The sequence below is a fragment of the Vulpes vulpes genome, chromosome 2 (genome assembly GCF_048418805.1).
Source record: "Vulpes vulpes isolate BD-2025 chromosome 2, VulVul3, whole genome shotgun sequence".
NCBI lineage: Eukaryota > Metazoa > Chordata > Mammalia > Carnivora > Canidae > Vulpes > Vulpes vulpes.
In genome coordinates, this window is record NC_132781.1 from 99,486,231 (window position 1) to 99,503,214 (window position 16,984).

The window sequence follows — 16,984 nt, forward strand, 5'->3', positions numbered from 1 at the left end:
TTGGTCCTGTTGCACAACCCTTTTTATATGTTGCTGCATTTAGTTTGATGGCATTTTTAGGGTTTTCATGTCTATATTCACAGGGGATATTGGTCTGTAATTTTCTTTCCTAGTGATATCTTCATCTCATTTGGTTATCAGTGTAATAGTGGCTTCTTTCCTGTTCTTCATTCTCTATACTGCTATTCTAGCCACTTAAGGGACTAGCACAAATGCCAAGATGAGAAGAGGAGGGAGTCAGGAATGTTGTGGATCCCAGGCAGCAGCATGGATATGAGGAAGAGAACCCTTACAGGACTTTGCAATGTTACATTTAAGGGACTGGAGAACTTCCACCAGGAATTTGGATGTGCTTAAACTAGAGAAAAGGGCTGTGTGGATCCTCCCTAAGAGAGCTGGGTTCTTTTGGGAGTAGATGTGTGGGTTTTCCCTGAAGCTGTTCCACCAGCAGTGGGGGAAAATACCTAGAGAAAAAGAAACTTTGGTCCACCCAAAATGCCATTCTTTCTTTTGTGATGGACAAACGTTTACCTATTCTTCAAAGACTGTCTCCCATATTTCTTCTCTGTGAAACTTCAAGTTGGCTATGGAACACTTACATAGCATTTATTATGCCTGCCTAGCCCTTCATACTATGTCTATATAGCTTTTATTGTGCCTAAAGTACTATCATGATTTCTGTTTAACACACAGCAATATGAAGCATGGAGAGATTAGTCACCAAGAGGTGGCCTGGTTCCACAGAACCATGCTTAGCCACTTCGCTGTGTGGCTTCTTGCTGGGAGTTCTCTGTGTAGAATTACTGACTCCTCTTGCTTTCAGTGACCTTTGTTATAGCACTTGGCAGATGGTGTGAAGAGCTGATTTTTTAAATGTTTTTCTGTGAACAAATTGAAGGCAGGAACTGTGTATTGTTTATTTTCATGTCTTCAGGGTTGGGCACAGAATAGATGCAGAATGAGGGAATGAATGATGAGCATGAAGGAATGAATGATGTCTGAGGGAATAAGAAAGTAAAGTAGCAGGAGTGGAATGGGGCCTTCTGTTAACCTTCTGCAGCCTGCATTTTTTCTAGGCCAAAGAATCCCTGAGCTGCATTATTATTCAGGCCAGTGTAATTTCTGGCTTTGCCATCATATTGTTTTAGAGTTTCCATTAATGCTTTGTTGTGTCCTAATCAAATAATGCTATTCTGAGTTAAACAGATGATGAAGCTCCTGCTCTGGCAGGTATTATGCTCTTTAAACACAGTTGCTCTCTTGTCACCAAGGACATTTCTGCATCTGATATTGATTTAAATATTCAGTTATGAATGTCATGAAGACGACTTTATTTATAACTAATGAGGATTGTATTGGCTGAAGGAACTGGCAATGTGAACAATGGAGTGCATGCTTCTTAATTCCCTGTGAATGAATAGAATAGCCTCGTTGATCAGCATTCATAAGGCTTTTTGTTTTGTATGGAGAGAAAATTGAAAAATATTGGGTGTTATGATTTTACTGTATTTTAGCATCAAATAGTAAAAGTATTTTTGGAGAATTCATTATATTTTGCAGATGATTCATGTTGTGTTGAACTCTCACTGAAATTTAGATTTATACAGGTGTGTCTTGATTTTGAGAAGTTTGTTTTATGAAACCTGAATTGCAGAATAGATACATTAGAAACAAAGTCTGTCACAAGAGCATGTTTGGGTAGTTCATCAAACAAATATCTATGGAGTGGGTGTAATGAGTTTAGGGGACGGGGTCACCATCTACTCTTCTCATTCTCCAGGATTCTGATCAATAATGCAAACCAACCCTGGCAAGATTGCTAGGCAGATGGAAAAGATGAATAAGAATTTTTGTCTGTATAATCTTCAGTGCAGAGTTTTGTGAACTCTATATAAGAGTCTGTGCCTTAGGCTTCATTCAAAGTGAGACTTTTTACTCCTACTCTTTATTGAGAATTGGGCCCACAAACTCAGTGTGCTTGCAGAGGGCAGAAGGGACTAGATATTCAAGGCAGGCCCTGATACCACCTGCTTGGATGTGGAAGAGGCTGGCAGGCTGCTTCCAGAGGAAGATATGGCCAAATCATGCCCCCACTCCCTTACCCTGCCCAGTGTCCACATCCTAATTCCCAAAAGCTCCCAAAAGCTTACCTTACATGTGAAAGAGACTTTGTGGATGTGATTATATTAAAGATCTTGAAGAGAGGGATATTATCCTGGATTATCCAGGTGGGCACATTATAATTACAAGGCTCCTTATAAGAGGGAGCAAGAGGGTCACAGACAGAGATGTGATGACAGAAGCAGTGGAGAGCCACAGGTTGTGGATGTGGACCATCTCCAGGAGATGGAAAAGGCAGGGAAGCAAATTCTTTCTTAGAGCCTCCAGAAGTAACACAGCCCTTCCAACACCCTGATTTAGCCTCATGAGACTTCTGACCTATAGAACTCTAAGATAAGTTCTGTTGTTTTAAGCCACTCACTTTGTGGTTATATTTTTACAGTAGCAATAAAAAACTAATACAGAAGGTTGGGGTGGGGGAGTGCTGTCCAGGTGTGCTTACCACATGGAAGAAGAAACAAGGAAGAGCCCTCTGGGTCCAAGTGAAAGATGAGGTACTGGGACACCTGGATGTCTCTGTGTTTGAGCGTCTGCCTTTGGCTCAGGGTGTGATCCTGGGGTCCTGGGATCGAGTCCCGCAGTAGGCTCCCCATGGGGAGCCAGCTTCTCCCTCTGCCTATGTCTCTGCCTCTTTCTCTCTGTCTCTCATGAATAAATAAGTAAATTTTTTTTAAATAAAAGGATGAAGTACCCCTACTTGCTAGTGAAACATTGTCCAATTAATATCAAGCTTCAATAGATCAAACCAACCACTTCTTTCCTGGGGAAGAGTGAGGGAGAAAATGGAAGCTGATTAAGACATCCCAGTGGGGACAAGTTTAACTCCAGGAATTAGAGACTTACATGACCAGTGGAAGATGGGAGAGCCACACCCAGGACAATTGCTTTCAGGAAATCTGGAAATATAGATCTCTGGGTCAAGCATCACTTCTGTTGTCTGCGGATGTCCATGAGCATACCTCTGGCTGCCATCTTAAAGCAGTATCTTGCACCTTCCAAGTTTCACATGAGGTCCTCTCAATGGTGAACTTTTCATGAGGACTTTGCAGGTCATGGAGAAGTGTAGTGTCTGTCTAGACTCTACTCCTCTAAAGCTCAAGGGCTAAACCATACAGGGTTATTAACACTACCTGGCACAGAAGGTGACCGCAAAATGGTGGCAGAAGTTTGCTTCTCTGTAGTTTGAGGGAAGAACATGGAAAAAAGAGTTTAAACATCTGTTCCTCCATTCCCTGGTTTCTTTGTTCTCTTGACCTGTTGAGGTGGGACTGTAGTCACCATTATGGGGCCGAGGAATGAATGGGCTGGCAAATTCTTTGTTACTGCAGAGCTGTGCAGTAAACCCCTGTTCTGAAGAGAGGAGGTGGATGTGAAATTGAATGCTAGTGGATAAATGTAAAATGATTGTGTTGTAATGTAACTGAAACTTAACCAGGTATCTATTTTGAACCTACATTATTTCAAGGGCATTTTTCTTTGAAGCTTTTAACAAATAATTGAAGCCAAATTAATATTCATTGCAAATGTCAGAAGCAGTTGAATTTTATTTTCGTAGGGCCTTTGAACTTATGTGTTTACTGTGAAAGATCAAATGTTATGCCATTTTTCTACTTTTTAAAAATTTGATGAAGTTGTACATGTAACCATAATCTAATTATTAAAAGTTATAAATACCATTTAATTAAATAATGCATGCCTTATTTTTTACTACTCTCAATCGAGTATTTTCAGAATAATTTGCATATTACCTATTCAATCTTTAATTGCCTCTTAAGAGTTAGATTTGCTCCTGGTATGCCAAAAGCAGCAGAGAGGGGTGCTTGGGGTGGAGTGTGGCAGGCAAGCATTTGGTTCTATGTAATCTCAGAGGATGAAGGTAGGGAGCAGCCAAAGTTAGCAACAGGAGGTCAGTAGGAATCTACAAATTAAGGGGGAAGGGGAACCAAGTCAAGCCAAGGTTTCCAACTGTGATCTAACGGTTTGGAAAAGAGTGAGAGAGGGATATGTCATGGATTAATTGACATAGCAAATGGTAGGAGCGCAGAGAGCCAGTTGCTAGGGCATTACTGAATAATACTGTTTGAAGCTATCGTGTTTTGGACTGCCTTTACTCGCTCAGATACTCGGGGGTTATTCTTGCTAGCCCATCGGGCACAGGTTCTGGTCTGTAAAACTGTATTCATTTGGCTTTTTGCTCCTGGTTATCATACTGAGTCATTTCTCCATTTCTAAGACCAGAAGGCCAATATCAAGAGCTGTTGGTTTCCATTCACGGTCACTAATCATTTCAGTTTTATTATATCACCAGAAATTTTGTTTTTGTACTTCCAGCAGATTAGTTTGATTCCTACCCAGGCAGACTATCACAGGCCAGAAGGCAGATCCAAATACCGTTCTTCTCTAAAAATACATCAGCAAACATTTAAAAAACCCTTTTCCTGTTTACTAGCATCATAGGAATGGTCATTTCAATAATCACGACCATTCTACAGATCGTGTTTTCAGTTAATTGGGAAGTTCTGCTCTTCTATGGTCTAATTATTAAGTTTTTGCCTAATTTTTCTCTGTCTAGGAGCTTGTGTTGATTTGCATGGTGATATTTTTGTCATGATCATCATTAGCAGTAGGAGTTATTCTTACACAAGATGGCTGTTAAAACTCTTCAGTATCTCTAATAAAGTCTTTAATTCCCACTAGAATATGTATGTCATTCTGGAGTTGAAAAGATTCTAAAAAATAGTCAATTTAGATTATTCTAGTCCTGAGCAAAATTAATGCTTCATGATCTCCGGTACTTATAGGCAATTTCCTTTATATCCTTGGCTTCAAACTTACTCTCAGATCTATTCAGCTTAGAGTTCTCTTCCAAAACCAGACCTGCGTATACACTAATTATTAGGTACCCTACCTGCCTGTGTCACAGGCATCTCATCTGTAATACATACAAATTGGAAATATCACTCCTTCTTCCATTTCTCCAGATCTACTTCCCATTCTATATTTGCTTACCCAGAGATAGATCTCAATTAGTTGTCCAAGTCAGGTATCTGCATTTATCTTAGATTTTTTTCTTTGACCTTATCCAAATATATAACCAGTATCTGAGACCTGTCAATTAAGGTGTGGGGTGGTTCTTCTATTCCCAGGGTAGCTTCTTCTCCTATGCTTTCACAAGATAGGGAAGCACTTCTATTATGATAGTTATTTTATTATATTATAACTGTTATTTGCATGTCTGTCTCTTGCTTTTGATAGTAGAGGAGAGAGGCGAGGTCTCTTCATTTTTATCCCTTTGGTGGTTAGCTCAATATTTGTTTAGTCAATGAAGTGAGTGAAAGAGTAAATAAATTTGATGAAAGTACTATGGCCAGAGTTTGAGTTTGTACATATAATGTCCTAAATTATTTATGATGAGCCTGTGATTTCTTATTTTACCTTACTTCCTCTTTACTATTGAATATTGTACGACTTAATGGTAAAAGTTTTAATTTTGGAGTCTTTTTGATATAGCTATAAGGTTTTACATTTATTTTATGCTTCACAATGTAAAGTTTCAAATATATACCAGGGAGTATTAAAATGACCATGAAGCAGATGGCTATCATGTAACTTTGGGAATTTCATTTTCTCTCATCTGTAGACATGATCTTTACAAAAAATAAATAGAACTGATTCTAAAGGAAGAAATCACATTACCCAAATTTTATGTTAAATTTGCCCGTGAGAGAAAAACAAAGCTTACATGACACTATAACTTTTACAACATTTTATTTAGAGGATAAATGACATTACGAAGTTCACCAAAATGACTTTTGAAGGACATGATCTTTTTTTTAAAAAAAGTTTTATTTTAAAGGGAAACACTTTCCCTCAGGTTGCAAGTTAATAGCTGTATTTTTACTTTAACAGTGGTAAAAAAGCAGAAATTGTGGCACAAATGTTACAAATAGTATGTTTCTGTTTTGAAAGGCACTACTGTTCTTTTCATTTCTTAGATAAGCTTTTATGGGAGCATTCTGACTAATGCCATATATAAGCAATTTATGCTTATACTTCCATTAGATGAGAATGTATCATTAAAATATATGAACTAGTAGATTTGTCCACACAAAATACAGCAAAAGTATGCTCAGGGCATTTGGAAAGTTTCTCCTTATTGTGAAAGTTTCTCCTTATGTGAAACAATAACTTTATCTAAATCCATGTAAAACAGAACTCTAATGTAAAATATAGGGCTTAGTTTGATCATCAAATTCTCTTGGTATTGGATTCTTACAGATACATTTTGTAGTGGTTCTAAATAGGTAAACTCATCATCCTTTTTTGCTAGGCATCCTTTGTGCTAAGTCAACTCTGTATGTAAAAATTTTGGATTACAAATTACATTAAAACAAATTCAGTATACACAATTAGGATTTCCTGCATTTACAGGGTAAACCTGCTTTGTCTTTTTTTTTCTCCTTGTCAAGTGGTTTTATTTTTATTTTTTTATTTTTTGTATATTTTTTGTTGGAGTTCGATTTGCCAAAATATAGCATGACACCCAGTGCTCATCCCCTCAAGTGCCCCCCTCAGTGCCCGTCACCCAGTCACCCCCACCCCCCGCCCTCCTCCCCTTCCACCACTCCTAGTTCGTTTCCCAGAGTTAGGAGTCTCTCATGGTCTATCTCCCTCACTGATATTTCTCACTCATTTTCTCTCCTTTCCCCTTTATTCCCTTTCACTATTCTTTATATTCCCCAAATGAATGAGACCATATGATGTTTGTCCTTCTCCGATTGACTTCCTTCACTCAGCATAATACCTTCCAGTTCCATCCATGTCGAAGCAAATGGTGGGTATTTGTCATTTCTAATGGCTGAGTAATATTCCATTGTATACATAAACCACATCTTCTTTATCCATTCATCTTTCGATGGACACCGAGGCTCCTTCCACAGTTTGGCTATTGTGGACATTGCTGCTATAAACATTGGGGTGCAGGTGTCCTGGCTTTTCACTGCATCTGTATCTTTGGGGTAAATCCCCAGCAGTGCCATTGCTGGGTCGTAGGGCAGGTCTATTTTTAACTCTTTGAGGAACCTCCACACAGTTTTCCAGAGTGGCTGCACCAGTTCACATTCCCACCAACAGTGCAAGAGGGTTCCCTTTTCTCCACATCCTCTCCGACATTTGTTGTTTCCTGTCTTGTTAATTTTCCCCATTCTCACTGGTGGGAGGTGGTATCTCATTGTGGTTTTGATTTGTATTTCCCTGATGGCCAGTGATGCAGAGCATTTTCTCATGTGCGTGTTGGCCATGTCTATGTCTTCCTCTGTGAAGTTTCTGTTCATGTTTTTTGCCCATTTCATGATTGGATTGTTTGTTTCTTTGCTGTTGAGTTTAATAAGTTCTTTATAGATCTTGGATACTAGCCCTTTATCTGATATGTCATTTGCATGCTTTGTCTTTTTTTGAATAAAATGAAATTTGCTGGACCTTCCCAAGTATTACCTTTACAACCAACTTCTCCATCTGGAGATTGTCTCTCATCCTCATCTCCAGTATGGACCAACATTAAACACAGAATATTGCACAGTCAATGGGGGAAAGCTGTAAGTCAATAGGGGAAAGTGATCTAGTTTACTAGGAGCAGCTTTTTTTGTATCTGCATCATGTAAATTGAAGGGTATTTATAAACACATAAATACAAAGTGACATGTGGCTTTTTAAAAAAAATCTTTGACACAATCCATAGTTCTTTAAGGTCCTTATTTTTCATTTTCTTCACATTTTCAACTTCTCATATGTAAGGTCTGTTTATACTTGTCATTGTCCCTGTGCCTGTCATGGTGTATATTCATGTTTGACCCATTTTTTTTTTTAAGGAGGGTAGAGGAAGAGAGAAGGAGAGAGTGTGTGTGCACGCAGGAGCATGGTTGGGAAGAGGCAGAGAGAGAGGGAAGGAGAGACAGAATCACGAGCAGACTCCCAGCTGAGCTCTCTCTGAGGCAGGGCTGATTCCCACAACCCCAAGACTATGACCTCTGAGAGGAAATCAAGAGTCCACAGCTTAACCAACTGAGCCATCCAGGCACTCCACATGATTCACCCATCATAAAAACACAAACATGCACAAACACACGTTAAACAAATAAACAAAAACCATGCATGAAAATAGCATTTTCCTTAAATACTAAACTCGTTGTCTACTTTGCCCTTCTTTTTACAACCTGTCTTTTTGAGAAAGTTGCCTGCACTTGCGGTCTTTACCTCTTCACCTTATCTCCAGGTTTCTCTGAACTCAGAATGCTTCTTGGTATTAAGAAATACTTGGCTACCCCTGTGCCAGTGCATTTTTAAAGGAAGTACATTGGATTTTGCTTTTATATACATATATTATATGTATATATATTTTTTTCCTCTAAATTCAGCTTTCAGGAGGACTTGTTAATATATAGTAGCTAATAAGAGCTGATTTTTTTAAAGATTTTTTTATTTATTCATGAGAGAGAGAGAGAGACAGAGGCAGAGACACAGGCAGAGGGAGAAGCAGGCTCCATGCAGGGAGCCTGACATATGGGACTCCATCTCAGGTCTCCAGGTCACGCCCTGGACTGAAGGTGGCACTAAACCGCTGAGCCACCGGGGCTGCCCCTAAGATCTGATTTTTATTGAGCACTTAGTATAGTCCAGATAGAGTACTAAACTCTTGGCATGGATTGTATAAGCTATCCATCACAACCATGTGATAAGGCAAGAATTTTGCCTCCTGATTACTGAGGGAAAATGAAGCCCAGCAAGTTGTGCTGATGCTTTCAAGCACAACAGTAAAGGTCACCCTAAGATCACCCTAAACTTGAATGATTATAGATTGCTGGAAAGATACCAAATAAGGTTAGAGTTCTAAAAATCACAAGTCCAGTTGGGATTGGGATGGCTGGAGATGCTGATTTCTTTATGTTCTTACGTTCTTCCTTTAAGTTTTAAGTCTGAGCAATAAAGATATGTACAATGAGAGTGGAAACAGGAGTAAGAAGACAGTGACCCTAAGATGAGATTAGCATACAGAATGTATGCTGTGAAATCTTCCTCCTCAGAGATGTAGGTCATAAAGTTGGGCTCTGAGCTCATTAGCAGCCAATGCAAAGGTAAAAGCATCATCGGTGACATGATTCACTGTGTCTACAATCTAAAAGCAAACCAGTTGTTCAGGAACAGTGCAGCTAATCTTGATAATGAGACCCGGATCCTCATAGCAATGATCATAGCAGATTACATATAAATCCTATTAAAATATGTGGTCTTTTAAAAACATTTTTCCTATGGGTTTCTTAACTTTCTGGAGCTGGTTTTAGTGTCATTTAGAGTCATTATGGTCAGGGTTTCCTGTTGGTTAGCATAAATCCTCTTTTTTTTTTTTTCCCCCATTTTAGCCTCATCAGGGTATGATTCAGTAGGTGCACAATACACTCAAGTGTCTGTCCCTCCTCACCTTGTATCCTCATAGTGTGGTGCCAATAGTTAACATAAGTGACTGCCTCTGAAATGGCCCTTCATCTATTAAATATCTTTGTACCTAGGAAAACAGTTTTCTTTTTCAAAAATATTTATTTATTTAAAAAAATTTTTTTAAATTTATTTACGATAGTCACAGAGAGAGAGAGAGAGAGAGAGAGGCAGAGACATAGGCAGAGGGAGAAGCAGGCTCCATGCACCGGGAGCCCGATGTGGGATTTGATCCCGGGTCTCCAGGATCGCGCCCTGAGCCAAAGGCAGGCGCTAAAGTGCTGCACCACGCAGGGATCCCCCTTTTTCAAAATATTTAAATGTGGTTTATAGGATAGCAGAAAATATCCTGAAAAGCCATTTGTTTATAAGCAAGTTTTGTGTCACAGGGAAATATTTTATGATTCAGGATTTGTCTCAAATTTGTTTTTTCCATGTTTAAATAATTCTTTTTGCTTGCTTTGTTATTCATCATAAGCTTAAAGCAGTTTTAAAATTGCATTATTTTTTAGTTACTGATAAATCCTTTATCTTGGGAGAAGAGTATGTAGGTGGGGAAGCATCAAGACTAGTCGGATGTGGAATACAGAGATGGAAAGCAAGGAAAAATCTATACTTTTTTAAAAACTGATATCTGTTTAGTGAAAGAAGATAAATGATAGGATTTCTCTTTGTTAAAAAGGACTATATTCTTTACAATATTTTCTTCTAGAAATATCTGGGTTTACATAGATGAAGTATCTATTGAATAAGTCATTTTGGAGCATCTAGGGAGGCGTATCAGGAGCCATATAACCTGGAGAGAAAGAGAGAGAAGGAAGGAAGGAAAACAAGCAAGCAAAATGCAAACTTAATTAAAAGGAAGGCCTTCCATTCAATTTAATTTAGTTAGAATGTGTACACAAGATAAGTGCCTGTGCTTGATGACTCCTCCAAAAGCTAAGCATAGAATTACCATATATACTTGCAATTCCACTCCTAAGTACATACCCAAAAGAACTGAAAACAAGTATTCAAACAAGTACATGTATTTGCACATGTGTGTGCAAACAACAGAATACTATTCAGCCATAATAAGGTGATACGAGGTGGTGATACATTCTACAGCATGATGAACCTCCGGAACATTATGGTAAGAAGCCAGACCCAAAAGCTTATATATTGAATAACTTTATTTAAAGGAAATATTCAGAATAGATAAATCCATAGAGATCAAACACAGATTGGTGGTTGCCATGGACTGAGGAGAAGAATAATGGGAAGAAATTGCTTAATGGATAAGAGGTTTTACTTTGAGATGAGGGAAATATTTTGCAACTAGTTAGAGGTGGTGATTGTACAACATTGTGGATGTACTAAATTTCACTAAATTACTCACTTTAAAATGGTTAACTTTATGTTATGTGAAGTTTGCCTCATTAAATCAAGAAATAGCTGTATATACATATTATGTGGAAATGAGGAGATAGGTAAACACCAGTTCAAATAGCTGAGAAATTCAAAAGTGTTTGCCTCCAGGACAGAAGAGAGTTGATTTGGGAAAAGGATGAGAGGATGTCATGATATTTTTTGTTTGTAAACTTTGCAATAGCATTTAACCCATTTAACCAATGTGTGTGACTTGATAAAATAAAATTAAAATTTTAAAGAGTCATTGCTTACCAAGATTTTACAATAACATACAGTAAACAACAATAAAATATCTGGATCCCAGAGAAGTGTTGAATAAAGAAACCAATTGGAATACCAAGAGTTATTTTTAAAAATCTTTTTTTGTGAGAATGAGCTCTGTGCTGGATTTTGAGGTCCAGCTGACTAGAGCGATGAAAAGAATGGCCCGGGGCAACAGGAGGTGAGACCGGCTGAGGGACCGGGCTGAAGTATTGTAGCATCACAGAAAGGACTTCCCCAGAGATGAAAGTAGAGGTCACAGGAATCCAGAAAACCTGTTAGCTCCTTTCCACTTTTTTTTTTTTTTTACCTGCCCTAAACACTTCTCTTTGCCTTCAATTTTCCATTTGGTTAAACAAAAAAAGATATTGGAGTTTCAAAGCTACCTCTTGGAGATACTATGAGAATACTCTGTTCTGGGATAGGAAAAGCCATCCTAAATTTCAGAGATAAAAATTCAATATAAGTATATTAGCCACTTTAAGCCTAGAATTATTATTATACTAACATTCACAGGTCAACCATATAGAAATGGCTCATGTTCTCTAAGGGATGAAAAACCTGAGAGTCTAGGTTTTGCTTAGAAAATTAAAATGAAAAGGTATGAATTCCACTGACACCTTTTTAACTTATCAAAGACCCTAGGAATATTTTTGGATTCAGGGTATTAATAATAGCTTCTACGCACACAATTTTGTATAGGCTTTTGTTGTCTTTAAGCCCTAGTTTTTAAGGCCCATTAAAAAATCATTTTTAGAATGAAATATGTGAGAATTTCATAAAACATCTGGGAAATTAGCCAGTTTCCCTGAGGGAGTGCCCTTGAAAAGTCAGATAGAACTTCCAAATTGCCATCAGAACCCACTCCTTCATCCCATCCTGACCACTTCTGCCCAAAAAGTGCAATCACTAGGCAAATTGGAAAGTGGGTTAGGGCTTCCTGTTCCCAGTATTATTTTAATTTAATGTCGTAGAGTTGTCACCTTTCACCTGCCTGCCTCTGATAGACCCCATGCACTGCGCAGCATGTGGGTAAAATAATAGGTAAAACATTATTATTATCTGTTGGAGTCAGGGTCACTCTTATAAATAACATCTTTTAATCCTTTTTTTTTTTTAAAAAAAAACATGATGAAATCCTGCCATTGCTGTCACTGCTGGGGTATGCTACTCCTTTCCAATGCTTATAAAAGTAAATAAAGGTAAATCAATAATCCCTGCTGTTTCTTACCTAAACCAATCCAAACCAACGAAGGTAATTAAAAATGTTCTCTTAGTATGTTTACCTTTAGTATAAGTAAGGTGTTAAAAATTTCAAGAAAAATTTCCTCATTTAGGCATCAGAGTGTTTGCCTTTGGGGAGGAATTTTTCTTTTGCATTAAATCAGATACACAAGGTTTCCTATATTTTCTTTTATTATTCTTGTTTCTATTCAGATTTCCTATCTTTTTTGCTTTAAAAATATTTTGCTATTGCAACCCAAGTGTCCATTGACAGATGAATGGATAAACAAAACGCGGTAAACACACACACACACACACACACACACACACACGCACACACTAGAATATTATTCAGTTTTTAAAAGGAAGAGAATTCTGACACATGCTACCATAGGCATGATCCTTGAGGACATTATGCTAAGTGAAAGATGCAAGTTACCAAAAAAAAAAAAATCAAATATTATGAGGCACCTTGAGTAGTCAGATTCACAGAGACAGGAGTAGAATGGTAGTTGCCATGGCCTGGGGGGATAGAGTTTGGGGAGTTAGTGTTTAACAGGTACAGTGTATCAGCTTTGTCAGATGAAAAGAGTTGTGGGTTAAATGGTGGTGATGAGAACCCAACACTGTGAAGGTACTTAATGCTACTGAACAATACACTTAAAATGGTTAAGATGGTGCGAGTGCCTGAGTGGCACAGTCAGTTAAGCGTCTGACTCTTGGTTTCTGCTTAGGTCATGATCTCAGGGTATTGAGAGCAAGCCCCATATTGGACTCTGGGCTCAGTATGGAGTCTGCTTGAGATTCTCTCTCCCTCTGCCTGTCCTTCTCGTGTGCTCTCTCTCTTTCTCTCTCACTCTCTCTAAAAAAAAAAAAAAGAATAAATCTTGTAAGAAATGGTTTAGATGGTAAATTCTGTTGTGTATTTTACAATTCAAATTATATATAAATTACAATATGTTATATGTATTAATAGCTTTTGTTCTTTCCATTAAATCTATTATTAGCTCTTGGAATAGGATAACTCATTGTCATGTTAAAGAAAAAGCTTCTTAATATTTATTATTCATTATCTTAAAATTAACCTGGATAAAAATATTTTCCAAATGTATCTAGCTTCTGGAGTATGGTCTATTTATAGTCTTGATTTTTGGGATGTGCTAGCCTTTGCAGGAGCAGACCGTATGTGATGCAATATGCTTTTGCTCTGTTTTCTCTTTAAAATTTCTCCTTTCATTTTCACAATTGTCAATGAGGAAACTTTTATCAATGAAGACTCTGAGGCTCAAAGAAATTAAGTAACTTACTCCAAGTCATTCACAGTGCCGCAGCCAGGTCTTGAGCTTAGTCTGTGTAATGAGAAGCTTTGGACTGCGTGGAATGGAAATCCCAAATGAAAAAGGCTTCAATGAGTAGATACTATAGTTCATATATTACAGTTCCTGATGGGCAGGTTTCTGGTCCTGTATCTTGGGTCTAGATGTTCCTCTGTTCCTTGCTTAATTCTGCCCTCCCATTGTGTTTGGCACAATTCTCTATCTGTGGCCAATGGCCAATGGATTCTTGAGGGAACATCACACAGATCTCGTTGGCCAGGATGGATTCACATGCCCATTTTTAGACTGGTCACTGGCCAGCAGAGACTGATGAACTTGTTGTAATTTGGGGTCAAGTTGGGATGCCTGGGTGGCGTAGCAGTTGAGCATCTGCCTAATCCTGGGGATTAGTCCTGCATTGGGTCCCCACGGGGAGCCTGCTTCTTCCTCTGCCTATGTCTCTGCTTCTTTCTCTGTGTCGCTCATGAATGAATAAATAAAATCTTAAAAAAAGTTGGGGTCAAGTGGATATTGAGGAATCCACCACCAAGACCATCAGCCTGTTTGATTTTCAGGGACCGTGTCACTTTCTTAGGCTACTGATAAGTTTGATCTCTTTATGCACTGAATGGCCCTAAACTTTTTTGCTTTTTTATGATTGTGTCTGGTTGATTAGTTTCTAACTCTTGCTGTCACTGTAAACTGCTGCTTCTGGTTTGTCAGTGCACCTGTTCCCAGCAGTATCACCCTTCCCCCTCTGATTATTTAATTATCTGCTTCTTAGCTGGTGTGTCCTAGGAAAATGAAAAAAAAAAAGTCACCTTATTAGGGCTTTATGTACAAATTTAAAAATAGACAAATAGTAATGGCACATTGGTCTCTTCTAAGACAAAAATATGTGAACTTTAATGCATGTAACTTGCATTATCACTTTTTGCTGTTCACATTCATTTTTGCACATTTAAAAAATATTTTATTTATTCATGAGAGACACACAGAGAGAAGCAGCGACACAGGCAGAGGGAGAAGCAGGCTCCATGCAGGGAGCCCAATGCAAGACTCGATCCCAGGACCCCGGGGTCATGCCCCAAGCCGAAGGCAGACACTCAATCCCTGAGCCATCCAGGCATCCCCATTTTTGCACATTTAATCCTGCTTTGAGGTTTCTCAACAGTCAAGATTGGCTAATGAGTAACTCCTCTGAATTTTTGAAATTATACAAAAGAGAACATAATACTTATACATTTTTAAAACTTGTTTTTTAAAGATTTCACTTATTTATTTGAGAGAGTCACAGAACATGAGCCAGGTGGAAAGGCAGAGGCAGAGGGAGAAGTAGACTCCCCACAGAGTGGGAGCCCAACGTGGGACTGGATCCCAGGACCCTGAGATCATGACCTGAGCTGAAGGCAGATACTTAACCAACTGAGCCACCCAGGTGTCCCAATACTTGTACATTTTTTACACAGAATTAGTAGAATTAGAATTTTTAGCATTCTTTAAAAAATATTTATTTATTTGACAGAGAGAAAGAACCACAAGTGGGGGGAATGGCAGGGAGAACAGGAGAAGCAGGCTCCCCGCTGAGCAGGGAGCCTGATGCAGGGCTTGATGCAGGGCTCCATTCCAGGACCCTGGGATCATGACCTGAGCCAAAGGCAGACGCTTAAGGACTGAACCACCTTGGTACGCCAGTTTTTAGTATTCTTAAAATGCTGTTCAAGCTTCTTTTTTTTTTTTTTTCACAGTGTTATTAGATTGATTGACTGTAGGGGAAGATTTATTTATTATAGGGGAAGATAAGGTTGAATGGTATGGAAGAAGCTGATTGTGGAAGATTTTTATTGCCATATTGGGTAACTTAGCAGATTCTCTTCAATTTTACTCCTAAGTAAATATCCTTAAGGGAGGAAGAGAATGAAGTCATACTACCAAACTTGGGTTCAAAATGGTGGATAAAATTAATAAAGAAATACTTCCTTGAATTCATATAAATGGTTAAAGAAAAAGCCCATCAAAATTTATTTAAGCCCTTGTGTTGCAACTTAAAAATTTATCTAATTTTGTATTCCCCTCCATAATATGTGTGTAATTATTTTAATATGAGTTATGCTTTGATTACTTGTCATTGAGTTAATTGATGCACCAGAAAGACTTGCTGTGTTTATCTGATGACTGCCTGCAGACTGTCCCACACCCAGGAGAACTCGCACATCTGGCCATGACCTTGGTCCTGAGTGGAAGTTGAAGCCCTCCAAGTCTGGTCTTCCAACTACTAAAGCCATTGTGTCTGCCTCACTTTTACACAGTGGGATCCCTCTTATACCCAGTATTTTACACCAGCTTTTCTCGCAAAGTGCTTACCTCCAGCCTGCTGACATTACTGGTCTTCTTTCCCTCTTATGTCTTCCACTATAACTGCTTTGATGTTTCTGGCAGTTTTCTACCCTTCTGAACTTTGGATTTTGACTCTAGCTACCCTGCTGTCTGCACCCTGACTCAGCCCATGCGGGAGAACAGTACTGAAAACTGAAGGTTTTCATAAAATAGTGTGACTGAGTCTGAGTCTTTCTGGAAACTTGCCCTGAGAATGGTCTGTGAGAAGGGCTTAAATGGGCAACAGTATAGTCAGGGACACCCGTTAAAAGACATATAGAAAGCCTCTTTGGCAGGAAGGCTGGCATGATTTGGTGTCTGTTCTATGTAAGGACTATGGAGACCCTGTGAACTAAGACTTGAGTCAGACTTTTTCCCTCTTTAGATTAAAGATGGTCATGTGGGTGAAATGTTGATTCATGTGAAAGGTTTAGGTATTTCCCTATGTTTAACTTTATGATTGCAATCATATATGGGATCTATGAGAATAAGACATAATTAAATATAACTTACCAAATGAGCTAGTTTCCCCCTTTCTTCCAAGTAGAATAAAATTAAGAACACTGTAGTTAATGGAATAATTAATGTCCACCACTGATTAGAGTGAATTCTTTGGTTCGGAACAATAAATGTCATTCTGCTTACATACAGGGCTTGTTTATTCATTGAACTTTTGACTTACGGAAACTAGCATTTTACTGTAATAAACACTTGGTTACATCTGTTATAAATTGAACACAACTGGTTATTCCAAGAATAGTGTTCCAACTCTAAACCAAAATTATAAG

At 38.4% G+C, this 16,984-nt stretch overlaps 1 protein-coding gene across 10 annotated transcripts in view; it reads left to right on the top strand.

Moving 5' to 3' along the window:
* KIAA1217 (KIAA1217 ortholog) overlaps positions 1-16,984 on the top strand; it is a 730,776-nt gene that overhangs the window by 17,504 nt on the left and 696,288 nt on the right. The gene's annotated exons all lie outside the window — the stretch shown is intronic.